The 14,013-nt window shown below is 42.7% G+C and overlaps 1 long non-coding RNA gene across 2 annotated transcripts in view; it reads right to left on the minus strand.

Annotated features, from left to right (window-relative positions):
- The window catches only part of LOC142495966 (uncharacterized), a 128,930-nt gene that overhangs the window by 36,366 nt on the left and 78,551 nt on the right, over positions 1 to 14,013 (minus strand). For both annotated transcript variants that reach the window (XR_012801873.1, XR_012801872.1), the window contains exon 3: positions 12,322 to 12,510. This is a non-coding gene — a long non-coding RNA (uncharacterized LOC142495966). The remainder of the gene's footprint in view (positions 1 to 12,321; positions 12,511 to 14,013) is intronic.

Consider the following 14,013-nt stretch of genomic DNA (forward strand, 5'->3'; position numbering starts at 1 on the left):
CTATCCTTAGTCAAAAGTCAAAAGTCTTCAGCCGTGGTTATAAGAAAATGTTGCATTTTATTCATTTTCACGTACCATATTGGTATACAATACTGGTCACCACTCCCAAGCACCCAAAAGGTGCAAAACCTAAATGGGTAGCCGAACCTAGACTAGTGACTGTGAGGTGCTTAATAAATTAAATCTGCTGACAGTAATTGATGACTTTAAAATCAGACAAGTATTTATAATCATTGTCATACTTTTAATTTCCACATCGTAGCCATGTGGTTTGGCGTTTTTTTGACCTTCGTTGAATCCGTGTCACACGGCTTCTTTACATGTTCCCTGTGTCCATCTTTATGTCATCTTTAGAAAGATAATACAGGGTTAGGGCCATAAATGATTGACAAGATACAGAATTACAATGCACAATTTATTGCAAGGTAAATTGATTCCTCCGTTCAGTAAATCTGGCCATAAATGAATTTTTAATTACATGATATAAAATAATGCCAGAATGTAATTAGGGTTAACGTTTTTATGGTGTGTAGTAAAAAGGTCAGTCTGCATTGGGAAAATGGTCCTTCTTTACCATCAATCTCTCCTGTATCCTTACAATGAAATTAGACTATTGCTTTGTCATTAGGCATTTGTCCCAATCACTCATCAAGGAGGGTTTTATTTGTTATTGTAAGGGTGCCATTATTCCCATGTTAAATTATTTTTCTTGTCATCTCAGTTGTTTTTCAAGACGCTGAAAACGTGCATAGTCATATTATGTGATGGGTCACCCATTCCTGACATATCTTTAGCAGCGTTAGAACAGCACTTGATGACAAGTGTACACCAGATGCACAGAGAATCACCACTTTGGCTTTACTGGAATTTGAATGGGTCTCCAGTATTTATTGGGAACAGTGGACTGATTGTCCCCCTGTGCTCTCCTAGCCCCCGCATAGTGGAAGCATCACGCACTGCATACATCCGATGCAGACGTTTGGTTGGCCTCCTACGATTGCTGACACGGGGAATTTGCTTCCGTTCTTGTTCTTTGTAGCTCAAACTGAGCTGTCTAAATTCCCTTTGTTCTACCCGAATAATAATCAGCTTCTTCTTTCTGACATGAATATTAAAGGGAACATTTTGTATAGCTTTTCATCCTGGTTTGGAGCCAAGTGGCACAGCTGTGTAAAGTTACGCCATTAACCCTTTCACCATCTTAGGAAAAGGGTTGTCAAAGCTTTGTATGCAAACGTTGTATAAATATTTTCTAATGTATTTACATGCACAGAAATTATGTATTCGTGCTGCCAGTGTAAGCCGTATCGTGCTTCGAAGAACAATGTTGGTGCAAACCTTTGCCTCGAAGAGCTTACAATCTAATTTGTTTTTTGTACCCAATACCCATGAAAACTACGGTAACTCAGAGCTGGCACTGGGTCTTAATGTTTACCACTTCAAAGGCTAGTACTGTACATTAGGCTACTCCACCTCCATGCCTTGCAAGAAGACATGGCAGCCATATCTCCCCGTAACCCTTTACACTGGAACCCACATGAAACATTCAAGTTGGATTTTTGCTTTATTAACTCTCTCGAAGCCGACACAACCTGCGATGGATAAAGAACAAATGCCTTTGCTGATACCTGCACTAATGAAGGGATTCAAATAGCAGACAGCTAACATTTGTACACACACTCCAAGATTCCACCCCCCCCCCCCCAAAAAAAAATAACCTATCCCATTTCCATGCACATCTGATGCAGAACGTACCTACTGTACTAAAGACCAATCTATCGCCAGCCCCCAAACCCCCATTACAGTATTGCTATGGAAACAGCAATTCTTTCAGCAGCTGCAACAACAACAAAATCTGAAACCGGAATTATTTGGAAAAAGAATAAAAGAGAGAACAGAAGTGCCTCCTCCCTGCCAGAGTTCCCTCCTCTCCTCTCACACACACAGTGTGCTTTCTAGATTTCTTTTCATATCTCTCCCCCCCCCCCTTTTTTTTGTTCTATAGAAAGAAAAGTAAAAGAGACTTAGCTCTGTGTGTCAGTACAAATAATTATTGCTATGTGAATAGTGAGGGAAAAGCTTGCAGAGGTGAGCGCATAATGTCTTGCAGATGACAGTTCTGCGGTTTGTTTTCCATTATATGAGAGAGAGAGACAGAGAGAGAGAGAGAGAGAGAGAGAGAGAGGCAGAGAGAGAGAGAGACAGAGAGAGGCAGAGAGAGAGACAGACAGAGAGCGACAGAGACAGAGAGAGACAGAGAAACACTGACTGACTGACTGACGAGAGTCTGGTGAGTTGGTCGTATTTGTCACATTTTGTACATGAAAACAATACACATCAACAGAGTTAGCACAGTGCTTCCCATTGAAACATTAAAACGGGGATACTTCAAAACATGGATCTTGAGGAGCTGCAGAACCTATTCTAGGGTTCAAGCAGACTCATGGGAAAAGTCATGTCACCCCTCAGTTATTCACTTATTCCAAGAATGGTACATCCGCAGTAGCTTCCTTGGGATGTAGGTTAAAGGTAGTATTCTGCCTAATCGGCTTGGAGAAAAATGTATATTTTTTCTGTACAAGTTGCCTTTACTTTCCATTTGAGTTTTCAGCGGATGTAGCGAGTGAAATTGTCAAACACGTACAGGCAGTCCTAGTACCGGTATCTTTTAGAGCAGGGGGCTCACCAGTGACATCAGTATCCAGTAACGAGCTGGGGCCACGATTTGGTGGGACACTGGGTCAGAACGTCAGAGAGAGGGCATTGGAGCTCAAATGATGTGCTATGTTTTCTGCTATTAATGTGACCACAAGTCTTATTTTATTTGTAGGAAGTAAAGATTTAATCTGCAATTTGGTGATGCTTTATTTTGTCTTTTTAGCTCTCTCTGGCATATTCTATCATTAAAGCCTGATTTCTAGATGTAGGTCCAGCATGTGATTCATATAAATAAATATGTTGATAATCAGCGCAAAATTTGGAGTTGTCTGCAACATGGAAAAGTTTGAGAACCCCTAAAGTTGTCCAAATTCCAACATACATTGTTGGATGACTCTTACAGCATATGTTCAACCATACAGCTTGATCCTAAGTGACCCATCAATCCAACAAGCAGTGATAGAAAATCAAATCACTTTCCTGGAATGTCCCGGGAGGCTCCCAAGTCTGCCCAATAGTTTCCAGTTTTCTCCATATTCCCATGTTTGCTGAATATATTGCTATCTTTGTAAGCCTAGCATGTTACTTTGTAGAATCTATTTGAGGATTCAGCTTTCCCCGGCCACCCCTATTTAAATCACATTTGTTATCACTAAACACTGTAACTAACCAGTTCATTTTCATACCAAAATTAAAATTGACAATAATCATGAGTATAGCTGCCATTGATGTGGCCATTTGGCTGTCTCTTTTGTGCTACCAAAAAAGATAACAGAGCTGCACACCTAATCAAAATCACAATAAAGCAAGATACTTGCGATTAGGTACCGGTGCTCCTGGGTCAGGGAAATCCTGTAACTCTGGCATGCCAGTCACTTGAGAAAGACCTCAGAGAAGGTCGAAACGTTGTACTTAGCTTGATAATACATTTTGAAAATCCGTAGTACCTTGGATTATCTGATACGTGTCTTTTGTGCTACCGACATGGCTATTTGGCTGTCTGTTTTGTGGAAGAGCAGGGTGGATGACATTGGGAGTATGTACAGTAGCTTGTAATTCTGTGATTTCCTGCCCACCACCATGCAGTGTTACTCGCCCCTATTCCTCATGCTGTGAAGCCGTCTTCCCCTTGATGGAAAAGATTGAGTCCTATTGAGTTGAATGGAGATGAACTCTTCTCCAATGCAGGAAAAACAGATTAAAAGTACATTAAATAGGGGCTTTGACTCTCTCCTCTTCTGCCATCTGTTTTGCATTGACTATAATTGCTATTTAAAGTACCAAACCAGGGAGCAAATTACTGACTCTGGAGAGATAAAGGTTTTTGAAGTGAAGAGCGAGAAACCAGGAGTGAAGCAGAGATAAGAAGCCAAGGACATGAAGGACATTTCCCAGTGTTCTGGGAGTGCAGAAAGAGCCCATTTAATCAAAAGCCAATATTCAATATGCTGTGCATTTGTCTTTCCCATTCTGGAAAATATCTTTGTCCCATTCAATTGAATATAGATTCACTCTTTTTCCAGTACCAGAAACCAGCTTCATAGCATATTGAATAGGAGGTCAAAGGTGGGAATCAGAGATTAGTCTACAGCTAAATAACCACATTAACAATTCAATGGTAGCTGCATCAACATAAAACCAGATTCAAAGGCAGTAGTACATCAATATGATCCTGTGCACCCAGAAGACTTTATAATCCTCCGTTGCATTTAATCTATGATAATGTCAGTAACTGGACAATAAAACATTTTGGAGTATGAGTTGGTGTCTGATAACACAACTAAAGGGCCTTTCATAATACATGGGTCAGATGCAATTCCTAAAGTCTCCCTGCAGTGAAACGGTGGATGCAAGATATTTCAGAGCGTACGCTGTCAACCTGCCTCACTCAGGAGAAAATTACAGCAATTTTCCCCAACAAAGCGAGCGTGCTCTTTGCCTAGGTCCTGTTTTGTGCTAATCCTTTCTTTTCATGGATCAGAGGTGCTGTGCCAGAGATGTCTGCACTGCCTTTCCCCTCCAAAATTTGGAGATGCTAATGAATGCAGAACTTTCAAGTAAAAAACATAGGAGAGCCATTCTACCCAGCCATAGCATTTTTTCTAGTGATGTTTGGAGAGGGTAAGACAAGGATATGTACAGTAAGTAAGGTCAACGACAGCTGTAATTGCTGAGACCTACAGTACATGTGTTTTGGAGACGGAAGTTGAAACAGTTGGACATTCCAGATCATTTTCAGCTTAGCATATGATGATAAAATATTCATTTTCATGAAGAGGTCCTGAACATACAAAGCTGTTTTAATATGTGACGGGAATGTTAACTGTCAGCACTTCTTCTTTGTAAATTAACTGAACGGTGACAACAGTTTAGAAATAACAGGACAAAAAGCAAAATCACGAGACGATCCTTGCACAGAAATAAACCAAAATTAGCAAGTGATCGAATATAGATTCGTCTCCTCAATTCCAGACCTTCATAAATATGCAAGAACCCTCCATAGAATATGGATAACCTTTCTGCCCTTTCCTTCTTCAGACCAGAATATGATGCTGTGTCTGATTAATCAGTGAAACATTTGACACAAGACCATTTATGTATCAGGATTTTGGATTTGATTGCCTGCTAATTTTGGTTGTTATTTCTGTGCTGGAATCCTGCTTAATCAGCACAGGGTTATATGCTCCCATCTGTTAAAAATTGTATCTGGAAAATTAAATTGATCTTGCAATGGAATTGAAGTGTTTTTTTTTTTCCATCTCATATTGTCTGTATGAATGTGCAAGTGCACATGTGCCGTGCACTGGGTCATAAGAGAGCTCTTCTCTTCTCCTTCCTGATGTACAGTAAGCAGTGGCGGATTTCCCGTTAGGACCATTAGACCCGGGCCTAAGGCGCTATTTTACTGTTATGTAAATGTTATTTTATTGTGTATTTTGTTTTGAAAACAAATGGACAAATGTGCTATTAGCCATATTGGCTACTAGTGCGTTTGCCCATTTGTATGTATGGGAATGGGGTAGAGGGGGTGGTGGTTGGGGGTAGATGCCCCAGGGAGGGTGGTTAGGCCTCCCGGGTGGGTAGCGGAAGGGTTAACCTCTTAATTATCATAGCGGTTATTAACCGCAAAGGTGATTGACAGGTTAGTGGCCAGTAGTTAGTATTTTTATTTTATTGTTGCTTCCCACGGAAGACGCAGAGGACCAAAGATGAGGACTAGGACAGCCTTCATCCTGGCAGGGGTAAGTACAACTTTAATTTACTATATGCTGGATAATGTTTTAATTTTAATGGGCAAATCCACTATTATCTAGATATGGATAATAGGCCCTTTTCCCGTAACAGTATATATTGGTGGGGGGGGGGGGTTTGGGTGACCCATTGAGGGCATTGATGACCACTGTGACAATCAATGGTTGAGATGGTTTGAGTTTTGTTTTATAGTAATGTGTTTTTTAAAGTAATGTACTTTATTGTATTGCACTGTAATAATTATGTGAATGGGCAAAATCGCTATTATTAATTTATTAATAGCACTTTTGCCCATTCCTGTGAGGTGTTGGTGGTAGAGGGGGTTGTGAGGAGGGTAGTTACTCCGGGGAAGGTATTTAGTAGTGATGTACCGAGTACCTGTAATTACCCGGTACCCGGCGGATTTTCAGCTACCCAGAAATTACCCGCCCCGGCGCCAGGTAATACCCAGTGCTGGGTAATGTCAGGGTAGCTGAAAAATACATCATTACTTATCTGCTGTCAGCGACGGAAGGCGAGGAAGACCCGTGAGGAAGCCCGCGGCGACACCTAGGCAAGTCAGCAGAGGTCTTGTGGCGGTGACAGCACCAGCAGTCTGTGCTCAGCCTGCGTGGGGGCAGCAGGACTCCATAGCAGTGTGAGCTGGGGAACCATGTGACCGGAGCAGGAGCAGAAGCATTCCGATTGGACATCCAGCTGCTCATGCTAGCTGGCTTGAAAAGTGCTCAAAACTGTTGATAAGTCACATATTGAAGCTACCTGAATAGGCCCTTGTAACTCAATTCTAAAGTGTCTTACTGCTTACGGTATTCACAGATTTACATAGACAAATATACACATTACTGTATATACTATTTCATGCTTTTCAAATATATTTTTATAATAAGAGGATTTTCCCCATCTGTCCGATCACTGTATATATCATTTAAAATTTGGATTATCTCTAAGTGTATGAGTATGTGCATTCTAGTCAAGACCTGTGTATAATGGTCATTTTTAAGGTATACATTTTTTTAAACCATCTAAGTATTACATTAATAGGTACACCAATACTGTGTATATATGAGTGAAAGGATTGCCTTTGTATTTTAATCATTGAGTGTGCAGGCAGGCATTGAGCCCTGTGAAAACGGCTTCGACACCGCGATTTGGGACTAATTATGACGCAACTATTTTTGTGAGCGTGGAATGAACACTACCACCAGGACTTAATTCCTAATCAGCTAGGAGTTATATAAAACCTCTGGGGAACAGGCACACAGAACCAATGAGCTTGAGGAAGCTGGAGCATCAGCAAAATGCGTTGCTCCCTTCTGTGTGCACATGTTTTGGTTTGATCCCTGACGGCCACCGTACCTCTTCGGCAGAGCTGCATCTCAGCTGCATTCCAGCAGATACCAGACGGGGTAGCGGGGACAAGGTGGCTTAGCAGTGAACCGGAGAAGTACAGTCGCAGTCCGATACAATCTAATATGTAAGTTCTTTCAATACTATGTGTGTAATAAATATTTGCTTTTAAACGATTGTCTCCCCAGGGCAGGGGCTGCGTGTCTGCTAAAATGTCTCTATAAAGCGCTACGTAAAAACTAGCAGCGCTATACAAGAACAAAAAAGTATTATTTATTATTAAATAAATACATCTATTTGACAGTGAAATCACCAGTGAATTTCTTGTTAACATCAGTTTCATGTCTACGCTCTGCAATTAAATGAGAGCGTGTACTGTGTTAGAAATAAAGCCATACAATAAATGGCCTGTTCGTTTCCCCCCCGCTGTGTAAGTATGCCCTGTATCTCCTCTTATGACTGATGTATTATGCAAAAGAACAAAATAAAAGAACCACAAACCAACTCACATACATAAGTGCATTACAAACAATTCCAGACTTTTGGCCTTGTACCGTATTTCATTGAGAACCTTTCAAAAGAGCATGACACTGAATTACAGTAGGTTGTTTGCCTAAAGAATTTCAAATGTGCACTTATTCGAATCATAAGACAGGGAACCAGACATTTCCTGAGAGGTGCTCTAATGGCCCAACTTGGTTGGATACATACTATACCATAACTATTACTGTTACAAAGACAGCAGATACACTTATCTCTTGCCCTATGTATATCTTTATATAGCGTCCACAATGTACTGTACTTAGCACTTTACGAGAGACAATACAGTACGGTACAATTATAATACAATAAGTGCAACAAAGTCAGACAATAGGAAAGTAGATGTAATAGACATTAATGACAGCAGGTTATTCCCCTTCCTTTTAGCAGTTATAGATACATATAACTCTCACAATGACATCTGAAAGAGGATGAATCTCTTTTACAATGTATCGCATTCTGTGACAAATCTGCACTCCAGCAAGATCAGTGTGGCGGTTCTTCTACAAAAACTAAGATCTCGTTCCTAGTGCAGAAAAGTTAGATTAATAGTAAATATTCAGCACAGCGATGCCATTAAAATATCAACTTCTTCCAACGTGTGATTTTTTTTTTTTAATTTTTTTTTTTAAGTTCAATTCTCACCCGATTATAACATTGTTCAAGGCAAAAATCTGGGACATGCTCGAGTAGCAGGGATAGTACGCAGGCTGGTTTACAAGTGGAAGTGTGACAGTGTCAAACTGGTTTCTCTCTCTCGCCTTCCCCCTCTGGCTACTGGAAAAACAAACAAATAGGCTAAGTTATCTAAAATGGCTTGATGTTTAATTAGCCTGGAAAGTTTGATCTAATCGTGCAGGTTTCATCTCTTAGGCTGAGGCGGCGCCTGCAGCTGAGATCCCCGGTCTGCGGTGAGTTGCAGGGGGAAAGATGGGGGCACGGCAGGGGGGGTGGCCATGATGTCACCCAGCAGGTTCGCCATCATTGGCTGAACCGCCGGGCGTGGTCAGCGCCCCGTCACAAGTTGCGAACACAGATTTCCTGTCTTCAGAGAAATCTGGTTGCTCAACGCGGCGGGCAAGGTAGGTAGCGGGCCTGGCCCCATTGAGGGGCAGCACCCGCAGCAGGCAGCGGGGACCAAGCCTTAAGAACACCAATTGTTCCCTTCCCTATCTGCTGAATGGTTGAATTGCAATTAGCTTCTGAATTGCACCAGAGGAAAGTCATTCCCCTGCAGTGTTCTAAGTCTTCCATTCCCATCAGGAAATGGGATTATCCCAAACTAAAAGGTACACAGGAAGTGCACTTTAAAGGAGCAGTCTGAGCCAGTGATTTTTTTTTTTTTTTTTACACGGGATTAGGGTTGCCAGGCGGCTTCTCCAAAAACACTGGGCACAATGGTGAAAGGTGCGATGCCCTCGAGACACACACACCCCTCTCTCCGCTCTGTGCTGTTTTCTCTTCTCCTTGGCTCCACCCCCAGGCTCCTGACACCTCCTGATTGGCTGTATTACCCAGCAGTAGCCAATCAGGATGGAGGAAGCTGCCCAACCCATTAGCAACAGCCCTGCTCAGGGAAGTCCCGCGACCCCCCAAGCTGGTCAGGTCACTAAGGCCAGAGAGGTAATACCGGACACAGACATGTCCAGTATTACCTCTAATTTTTACTGGACAGTGTCCACATACAGGACAGTCTGGTTCAATACTGGACACCTGGCAACCCTACGATTGAAGCAGGGGACTCCAGAGCTGAACCCCATCCCTTTAAGCTCCAGGGACACCCTGCTTCCTGAGATACTTAGTAGGTGCCAGTATCCCTCTGCTTTTTAAAGCTCCTGTGTCCCAAAGGCCAATAGGAAACTGCACTGGATGATGTCACGGCTTCCTATTGGCCAGCAGGGCGCGGGAGCGTTGAAAAGTGACTATTGCGTGTTCGCCGAGCGGAGAGGCTACTGGCGCTTACCACGGAGTTAAGTATCTCAGGAAGTAGGGACTCCCCGAAGCTGAAATTAATGGGGTTCAGCACTGGAGATCCTCTGTAAAATAAAAAAAGAAACAACTCTGCAAAAAAATTTAAAAAATCACCAGCTTGGATTACAGCTTTAAAAGTGTAATTACAAACAAATCCGACTATTATAAACCCCTTCCACCTCATTATTTTGTCTCTTCTTTTTAACTTAAATGTTCATGCATTATTGTATTTGACATTTTAAAATCAAGCATCAAGACCTTCACAAGATACTTTGCACTCTGCTTTGGCAATAACCTCCCTCTTTGTATGTCTTCTGAGCGTTAATTAACACAAACGTGTGCAAACTGGTCTAGTGACTTTTACGTGCTTATTATGAGGAAAGGGGAAAGGTCAGAGTCGGCCCCCTAAAAAGCGACCACAGAAATTGTTTCATTTATTAAGCCTATGTTCAAAGCCTAAGATTTCATTTATTAAGCCTATGTTTATTAAGCCTATGTTTATTAAGCCTATGTTCGGTCCTGTGTAGCGCATTAAAACTTTTCTATTGTGCTCATTAGCGTCCACATCAACGTTTGAAACCCTGGTCAAATGTTTTCTTGCATCTGCAGACAAGGAAAGTAAGGGGCAAAGAATACCCCTACTGCAGGGGTTCTCAGCTCCAGTCCTCAAGACCCGTCCAACGGGTCAGGTTTTAAGGCTATCCCTGCTTCAGCACATGTCACTCTATCTGTGCCACTGATTCAGCCACCTGTGCTGAAGCAGGGATAACCTTAAAATCTGACCTGTTGGACGGGTCTTGAGCACCGGAGTTGAGAACCTCTGCCTTACTTGGTTAGTGATGGTTAAAAAAAAAGTGTGCAAGCTTTCATGGCCACTCAGGTTCCCTTTTTCAGGCATTTTGTTACCCGAAAAATATTAAGTAAATATTAAGTAAAGCAGTAAAGCAATTTAATGAAGAACGGATCAGAGTGGTCCTGAAAGTCTGCACTATTTTTAACCATGTGTTAGCCCTGGGGGCACAAACTTTTTTCCCTGTGCCCCCCTGTCAGTGGTCCCCTCACCTCCGCACCCCCGCTCCAGTGTCGGCTCCGGCTGTAGAGGGAGAAAGGGGGTGGCCCGGTATTAAAGGGGTTGCACCCCATATGGCCATCCCCTGACCTCACCAGAGAGACAAGGGGTTAACTGGACTGCGGTCCAGGGATGAGGTTTGCACCTTGTTATACCTTGAAAATGTATGTTCCCCTGTTCCCATGTTTCATTATAAGCATGTATATTAATGTTTTAAAGTGCATTTCTGTATCTCCAATTCTGGAGGTCGCTGAGAGTTCATATTTGGCCAATATGTGGAGTCACTGTAGGCATTAAAAACTGGCAAAGGTCCACCCACTGAGCCCACCAGAATGGAACTTATTAATATGTGTAGATATTAAAGTGTATATGTATTTTATTTTGGATCTGTTCTGAAAATGCAGACGCCATTTGCTAGGCTAATAAGTCATGAAGGGCAGACGGCTGAGTAGCCTAAGCACGGTGATCAAAAGTTAACTGCCTTGATTGTTACCCAATGTCTAGGGATTAAGTATTAATCAATCAACAAACTCTGTTACCTGAGGGCATGGGTTAGTCTGTTAGTCTGTTAGTCTCCACATTAGAGAGTGGATACAGATAATTGTTCACCAATAGGCTGTGTTCAATGTTAAGAATAGGGTTGCACAGGTATATAAACTGTGTCAACCCTACAGTTTTTAGTTGTGCTGGAGTTGTGCTTCTGATTCCACCTGGAGTGTCACTGGATTGATGGAGAATTGCTAGCGGATACTTCTCCATTCCCCAACCCTAAGTAAGTGTTATCTTCTTGTCTGTTAATTGTACTATATTGCTGTGTTCACCTTATTTAAGGAATAAATTATATTTTATTATATCTAAGCCTCGTTCAGTTCAACACAGATATTTGGACCGGCGTCATGACGTCACTGTGCCATAGCAACGTGACGTCACATGACCTTGCCATGGCAACGCATGTGAGAAGCCGCCGGAGCCAAGGTAAGTTAGGTTTACAGAGGCCCTGCAGCTCCCCTCCACTTAATTTTAGTGCCTTCGGGAAGCGTGCGGGGCCTCTGTAAACCCTGCGCCCCTCCACACTCAGTCTCGCGCCCCCCAGTTTGCGCACCGCTGTGTTAGCCAATTAATGTATTACTTTTATCTTACTTTCTACTCTACGCACTGGCACAGTACCATCCTCTCTCTATTACATAAATAGCTGATCTGCTAGGCTACATTTACCCATAAAGAGCAAACAACGGGCAGGTGTTCAGGGCAACTTATATATCATAGATGTGTAGAACGCCAGTGCATCAGAAAGACAAGTCCTTAGTGTATTTCGTAACATCTGCAGTTGAGAAGCTCCCAATAATCTGTATAACACAATAAAATTACCCTAATAGGGTTTAAGGGACTAGTACTTAATGCCACAGGCACCAATAAAGAATAGTACAATAAATGTCCCATATAGTGAGAATGAAGGGGTATGGCAACCCACAGGTATAACTCACTTTTGAATTGCAGAATCCAGGGGAGTTTTCTTCAGCAGGGAAGGGCATAGAGCCCAAAACGCGTAGGTGGTTACTTGTTGGGGCTAGGGGGGACCTTTGTCCAATCTTTTTATGGCATAAATAAATCTTTGCTTCTGCTGCCGTGAGCCTCCTCCTGGTTTTCTTGGCAGTGCACTGCCGTTTTATCTCCTGTTCCAATACATATATCAGGATAAAAGATAAGAAAGAGGTAGCAGAGCACAACCAGGGATATACAAAAAAGACTTGATTAGAGCGAAAGTGCGTTATCCATAAAACAATTATTTATTGGTCATGATAGAAAAAATAGCAAGCCATTGCCCTACCAACGTGTTTCACGCTACACAGAGCGCTTTCTCGAGGTACACATATATCAACAAGTTGTCTTTGAGGCTGATTCAGTATACAGCTCAACCCTGTTATAGTGTGATCCGTTGTAACGCGGATCTGCTTATAACGCGGTCTGAAAATGGCTCCCGTTTTTAAAATGCTGACCTGCATATTTTTTTAAAATACAAATATTCAATGCTTTATTGCTAATGAAGACACACACACACACAGACACACACACACACACACACACACACAAAATGAACCTCTGCAGAACTGCAGCTACCTTAGGAGAAGGCAGCTGGACAGGGATCCGTCCATCCAGGGTGCTGGTGACAGTGAGTGCCTGGGAGGGGAATCAAGCCCTCCCTTAACACCACCGGCTACCCCACACCAAGCAGGGGCAATGGAGAATGCACGTTCTAGTTTAACTGATTGGAGGTGTTTTATTTTTAGCAATGTGTTTATAGAGTTTTTTCAAAAGCAAAATGGTGTTACTGGAAAGTTGTTTATACTATAAACAGATACTGGGTGATCTGGTTGATGTTAAAGAAAACCGAGTTGCTGGCTCAGACCTCTATGGAAAGTCAAGCAGCTATGTTCATGGCATGGTATTTTTAACCTGTCCGATGGAACTTGGTGCATGTTTTCAGGCAGCGAGCTCAGTTATCGCATTGTATGTTGCCTCTGGCTTAATCAAACATGGGTCAGATTCCCGGACATGCAGCACTTGAAAATGTTATTGCTCACCCTGGGTCAATTGTGGCTATTTCAAAATGTTCCAGATGCCAATAACAGATGTGCAAACCTCTAATCTGCATATTATTGCCTGCCTAGAAATACATTCCTTATACCAACCAGCACAAGGAGGCTTTAGTGCACTCTCAAAACCACGTAGCCTGAGGGAGTGGGGAAGGGGAAGCAAGCCCTACCTAGATGCCACAGGCTACCCTGCACAGTCCCAATCAGCGAGGGGGAGGGGAAGCCCTAGTGCAGATCCACTCTGGAACAATCTCAGTACCCAGGCACTGCACGCGACTTGCCCGCCCGGCCCACCCCGTGGGCATCCCCGGTCTGGAGGAGGACATGCAAGGCCTGGCAGGAGCAGATCATGGTACGTAGATGAGTGCACCGCCATAGGCGGGGATCGTGTGGCGAGCGCTGTTCTGCAGCAGCCATTTATTTCCGCAATCCCGGTTATAACGCGGCCTCATTATGTGGACCCAAGCACCGCATTATAACAGGGCTCAGTTTACTATGATTCGCGAATAACTACCATTGGGTACTTTCGGTATATTGAATCAGCCCCTTAGTGATAATTACAGACAGGTTTATTGGTTATGC

The sequence above is a fragment of the Ascaphus truei genome, chromosome 5, assembly GCF_040206685.1.
Source record: "Ascaphus truei isolate aAscTru1 chromosome 5, aAscTru1.hap1, whole genome shotgun sequence".
Lineage (NCBI taxonomy): Eukaryota > Metazoa > Chordata > Amphibia > Anura > Ascaphidae > Ascaphus > Ascaphus truei.